Here is a 6,813-nt window from a genome sequence, read left to right on the forward strand (position 1 = left end):
CTAAGTCCGAGATGCCTTTAAGTAGGGATGCTCTATTAAGATGGGAGCTGAAGAAGATCAAGATTCATCTCCATGCAGCATCCCATTCATCTCCCAGCATCTCAACATATGAATTTCTTAGAATTCATGAAAAATCGACTAAGTCCGAGATGCCTGTAAGTAGGGATGCTGTATTGAGATGGGAGATGAAGAAGATCAAGATTCATCTCCATGCAGCATCCCATTAATCTCGCAGCATCCTTACATATGTTTTTCTTAGAATTTATGAAAAATCGACTAAGTCCGAGATGCCTCTAAGTAGGGATGCTGTATTGAGATGGGAGATGTAGGAGATCAAGATTCATCTCCATGCAGCATCCCATTCATCTCGCAGCATCCTAACATATGTTTTTCTTAGAATTTATGAAAAATCGACTAAGTCCGAGATGCCTTTAAGTAGGGATGCTGTATTAAGATGGGAGATGAAGAAGATCAAGATTAATCTCCGTGCAGCATCCCATTCATCTCGCAGCATCCTAACATATGTTTTTCTTAGAATTTATGAAAAATCGACTAAGTCCGAGATGCCTTTAAGTAGGGATGCTGTATTAAGATGGGAGATGTAGAAGATCAAGATTCATCTCCATGCAGCATCCCATTCATCTCGCAGCATCCTAACATATGATTTTCTTAGAATTTATGAAAAATCGACTAAGTCCGAGATGCCTTTAAGTAGGGATGCTGTATTAAGATGGAAGATGAAAAAGATCAAGATTCATCTCACAACAGCATCCCATTCATCTCGCAGCATCCTAACATATGTTTTTCTAGGAGATTATGAAAAATCGACTAAGTCCGAGATGCCTTTAAGTAGGGATGCTGTATTGAGATGGGAGATGAAGAAGATCAAGATTCATCTCCATGCAGCATCCTATTCACCTCCCAGAATCCTAACATATGAATTTCTTAGAATTTATGAAAAATCGACTAAGTCCGAGATGGCTTTAAGTAGGGATGCTGTATTAAGATGGGAGATGTAGGAGATCAAGATTCATCTCCATGCAGCATCCCATTCATCTCCCAGCATCCTAACATATGTTTTTCTATGAATTTATGAAAAATCGACTAAGTCCGAGATGCCTTTAAGTAGGGATGCTGTATTGAGATGAGAGATGTAGGAGATCAAGATTCATCTCCATGCAGCATCCCATTCATCTCGCAGCATCCTAACATATGTTTTTCTTAGAATTTATGAAAAATCGACTAAGTCCGAGATGCCTTTAAGTAGGGATGCTGTATTAAGATGGGAGATGAAGAAGATCAAGATTCATCTCCATGCAGCATCCCATTCATCTCCCAGCATCCTAACATATGAATTTCTTAGAATTTATGAAAAATCGACTAAGTCCGAGATGGCTTTAAGTAGGGATGCTGTATTAAGATGGGAGATGTAGGAGATCAAGATGCATCTCCATGCAGCATCCCATTCATCTCCCAGCATCCTAACATATGAATTTCTTAGAATTTATGAAAAATCGACTAAGTCCGAGATGCCTTTAAGTAGGGATGCTGTATTAAGATGGGAGATGAAGAAGATCAAGATTCATCTCCATGCAGCATCCCATTCATCTCCCAGCATCCTAACATATGAATTTCTTAGAATTTATGAAAAATCGACTAAGTCCGAGATGCCTTTAAGTAGGGATGCTGTATTAAGATGGGAGATGAAGAAGATCAAGATTCATCTCCATGCAGCATCCCATTCATCTCGCAGCATCCTAACATATGAATTTCTAAGAATTTATGAAAAATCGACTAAGTCCGAGATGCCTTTAAGTAGGGATGCTGTATTGAGATGGGAGATGTAGAAGATCAAGATTCATCTCGATGCACCATCCCATTCATCTCGCAGCATCCTAACATATGAATTTCTTAGAATTTATGAAAAATCGACTATGTCCGAGATGCCTTTAAGTAGGGATGCTGTATTAAGATGGGAGATGAAGAAGATCAAGATTCATCTCCATGAAGCATCCCATTCATCTCGCAGCATCCTAACATATGTTTTTCTTAGAATTTATGAAAAATCGACTAAGTCCGAGATGCCTTTAAGTAGGGATGCTGTATTAAGATGGGAGATGAAGAAGATCAAGATTAATCTCCATGCAGCATCCCATTCATCTCGCAGCATCCTAACATATGTTTTTCTTAGAATTTATGAAAAATCGACTAAGTCCGAGATGCCTTTAAGTAGGGATGCTGTATTAAGATGGGAGATGTAGAAGATCAAGATTCATCTCCATGCAGCATCCCATTCATCTCGCAGCATCCTAACATATGATTTTCTTAGAATTTATGAAAAATCGACTAAGTCCGAGATGCCTTTAAGTAGGGATGCTGTATTAAGATGGAAGATGAAAAAGATCAAGATTCATCTCACAACAGCATCCCATTCATCTCGCAGCATCCTAACATATGAATTTCTATGAATTTATGAAAAATCGACTAAGTCCGAGATGCCTTTAAGTAGGGATGCTGTATTGAGATGGGAGATGGAGTAGATCAAGATTCATCTCCATGCAGCATCCCATTCATCTCGCAGCATCCTAACATATGAATTTCTATGAATTTATGAAAAATCGACTAAGTCCGAGATGGCTTTAAGTAGGGATGCTGTATTAAGATGGGAGATGTAGGAGATCAAGATGCATCTCCATGCAGCATCCCATTCATCTCGCAGCATCCTAACATATGAATTTCTATGAATTTATGAAAAATCGACTAAGTCCGAGATGCCTTTAAGTTAGGATGCTGTATTAAGATGGGAGATGAAGAAGATCAAGATTCATCTCCATGCAGCATCCCATTCATCTCCCAGCATCCTAACATATGAATTTCTTAGAATTTATGAAAAATCGACTAAGTCCGAGATGCCTTTAAGTAGGGATGCTGTATTAAGATGGGAGATGAAGAAGATCAAGATTCATCTCCATGCAGCATCCCATTCATCTCCCAGCATCCTAACATATGAATTTCTTAGAATTTATGAAAAATCGACTAAGTCCGAGATGCCTTTAAGTAGGGATGCTGTATTAAGATGGGAGATGAAGAAGATCAAGATTCATCTCCATGCAGCATCCCATTCATCTCCCAGCATCCTAACATATGAATTTCTATGAATTTATGAAAAATCGACTAAGTCCGAGATGCCTTTAAGTAGGGATGCTGTATTGAGATGGGAGATGTAGGAGATCAAGGTCAGTGGTGTTTGCGGGTTAACACATGCGAGCGTTGCGGCCCAGAGGCCTTACCGCCTTTCACTGCGGGTTCGTCAAGAACTTGGAGATGGTCGCAACGCATCGGGTCCTCCCGGGGTACTTGGTGTTTGGATGCTGGCTTGGTGATTAAACACTTGATATTCCATCTTCGGATGAATTTCGGGTGTCACCTGTTGCCTAAGACCACTTGCATGTTTAGCTCGCCGTGGGGTAGCAAGCGTTGTGATCTAATGGCCTTACCGGGCAAACACTTTCGGTTCGTCAAGGACTTGGAGTGCCGGGACGGGTTGGCGGATCCATCACTCTGAGTATGCCGGGTTGATACTTGGGGTTGGTTTGGTTTTGGTGACCCAATACTAGATGTACCATCTCGGTGGTATGTCAGTATCACCTATACTCCAGACCACTTGCATGGTTAGCAAGCGTTGTGATCTAATGGCCCAACCGGGCAAACACTTTGGGTTCGCAAGGACTTAGAGTGCCGGGACGGGTTGGCGGATCCAACACTCTGGGTACCTCCGGGTACTTGGGGTTGGTTGAGGACTTGGTGAACAAACACTTGATATACACTCTCCGGATGTACTTCGGGTATCGCCTGTTGTCCGAGACCACTTGCATGGTTAGCAAGCGTTGTGGTCTAATGGCCCTACCGGGCAAACACTTTGGGTTCGCGAGGACTTAGAGTGCTGGTAGTGGTTGGCGGACCCAACACTCTGGGTACCTCCGGGTACTTGGGGTTGGTTGAGGACTTGGTGAACAAACACTTGATATACACTCTTCGGATGTACTTCGGGTGTCACCTGTTGTCCGAGGCCACTTGCATGGTTAGCAAGCGTTGTGGTCTAATGGCCCTACCGGGCAAACACTTTGGGTTCGCAAGGACTTGGAGTGCCGGGTTGGCGGATCCAACACTCTGGGTACCTCCGAGGTACTTGGGGTTGGTTGAGGAACTTGGTGAACAAACACTTGATATACACTCTCCGGATGTACTTTCGGGTATCGCCTGTTGTTCGAGACCACTTGCATGGTTAGCAAGCGTTGTGGTTCTAATGGCCCTACCGGGCAAACACTTTGGGTTCGCGAGGACTTAGAGTGCTGGTAGTGGTTGGCGGACCCAACACTCTGGGTACCTCCGGGTACTTGGGGTTGGTTGAGGACTTGGTGAACAAACACTTGATATACACTCTTCGGATGTACTTCGGGTATCGCCTGTTGTCCGAGACCAACTTGCATGGTTAGCAAGCGTTGTGGTCTAATGGCCCTACCGGGCAAATACTTTGGGTTCGCGAGGACTTAGAGTGCTAGGTAGTGGTTGGCGGACCCAACACTCTGGGTACCTCCGGGTACTTGGGGTTGGTTGAGAACTTGGTGAAGATACCCCCTGTCACCTTGGTCGAGGCCACTTGCATGGTCGCAAGCGTTGTGATACAATGGCCCTACCGGGCAAACACTTTGGGTTCGCAAGACTTGGAGTGCCGGGACGGGTTGGCGGATCCAACACTCTGGGTACCTCCGGGTACTTGGGGTTGGTTGAGGACTTGGTGAGCAAACACTTGATATACGTTTCTTCGGATGTACTTCGGGTGTCACCTGTTGTCCGAGGCCACTTGCATGGTCAACGGTTGAGGTGGTGATGGCGGGTCGGTGCTGTAGGGTGCCGGCCTGTTGGCTGCCTTGGCCGGGGTTGGTTGGTTAACACTTGATTTGGGCTTGCACCCGAGGGTAATGGCACTGAAGGTGGGTACTGGCCGGCTGACATGGTGTGTGGATGGTTGTGTGAACACTTGGCGGTACTTGCACTTGGCTGTGCTTGGACTTGAAGGTGGGATCCGCTGGCCTAGGCCATTGGTGAGTTGGTTGGTGGGTTAGCCCTTAGCTGGGCTGGCTGGCTGGCTGGCCATCGGTGGTGTGGTGTGGTGAGGTGTGTGGAGTCGAGCATCGCGCGCCGTGCCTTCTTCGGAGTGTTGTAGGTACGCAAGTGCTTGCAATGCAAAGAGGTTGGGTGATGGAGTGACATTGCCTTCACCATGGAGTTGCGGGGTACTTAGGTACTTGCAAGGAGATGGTGGTATGGTGGTGTTGCGTGTGTGAGTGTCGATTAGAAAGATATAATTTCTAAGTCCGGATTAGTGCTGTCAGTGGGGCCGCCGCTAACAGGTCTGCACGGCCACCGTGGGCTTGACTTGGCGCTATTCCGGACTTGGGGCGATCACGATGTCCCCGTGCGGGACTTAGAAGATGGAAGAACACAAGTACCTTATCCCATGACTTGTGAGCGATTGGCATACGTTACACATGAAGAGAAAAATTGGCTAAGTCCCGGATCCATATTATATGAAGAGAAAAATCGGCTAAGTCCCGGATCCATATTATATGAAGAGAAAAATTGGCTAAGTCCCGGATCCATATTATATGAAGAGAAATATCGGCTAAGTCCAGGATCCATATATAATAACCTAATAATCGGCTAAGTCCCGGATCCATATTATATGAAGAGAAAAATCGGCTAAGTCCAGGATCCATATATAATAACCTAATAATCGGCTAAGTCCAGGATCCATATATAATTACCTAATAACAGGCTAAGTCCAGGATCCATATTATATGAAGAGAAAAATCGGCTAAGTCCGAGATTGGGTCTGTCAGACATACACTTTCAAGATACCACACAAGCAAGCAAGATGGCCTAGTGATGGAACCATATGATATGAAGAGAAAAATCGGCTAAGTCCGAGATTGGGTCTGTCGGAAATACACTATCAAGTTACCACACAAGCAAGCAAGATGGCCTAATGATGGATCCATATGATATGAAGAGAAAAATCGGCTAAGTCCAGGATCCATATAATATGAAGAGAAAAATCGGCTAAGTCCCAGATTGGGTCTGTCAGAAATACACTTCCAAGTTACCACACAAGCAAGCAAGATGGCCTAGTGATGGATCCATATGATATGAAGAGAAAAATCGGCTAAGTCCAGGATCCATATAATATGAAGAGAAAAATCGGCTAAGTCCCAGATTGGGTCTGTCAGAAATACACTTCCAAGTTACCACACAAGCAAGCAAGATGGCCTAGTGATGGATCCATATGATATGAAGAGAAAAATCGGCTAAGTCCAGGATCCATATAATATGAAGAGAAAAATCGGCTAAGTCCCAGATTGGGTCTGTCAGAAATACACTTCCAAGTTACCACACAAGCAAGCAAGATGGCCTAGTGATGGATCCATATGATATGAAGAGAAAAATCGGCTAAGTCCAGGATCCATATAATATGAAGAGAAAAATCGGCTAAGTCCCAGATTGGGTCTGTCAGAAATACACTTCCAAGTTACCACACAAGCAAGCAAGATGGCCTAGTGATGGATCCATATGATATGAAGAGAAAAATCGGCTAAGTCCAGGATCCATATAATATGAAGAGAAAAATCGGCTAAGTCCCAGATTGGGTCTGTCAGAAATACACTTCCAAGTTACCACACAAGCAAGCAAGATGGCCTAGTGATGGATCCATATGATATGAAGAGAAAAATCGGCTAAGTCCCAGATTGGGTC

Source organism: Anopheles ziemanni, assembly GCF_943734765.1.
Source record: "Anopheles ziemanni chromosome X unlocalized genomic scaffold, idAnoZiCoDA_A2_x.2 X_unloc_79, whole genome shotgun sequence".
Classification (NCBI taxonomy): Eukaryota; Metazoa; Arthropoda; class Insecta; order Diptera; family Culicidae; genus Anopheles; species Anopheles ziemanni.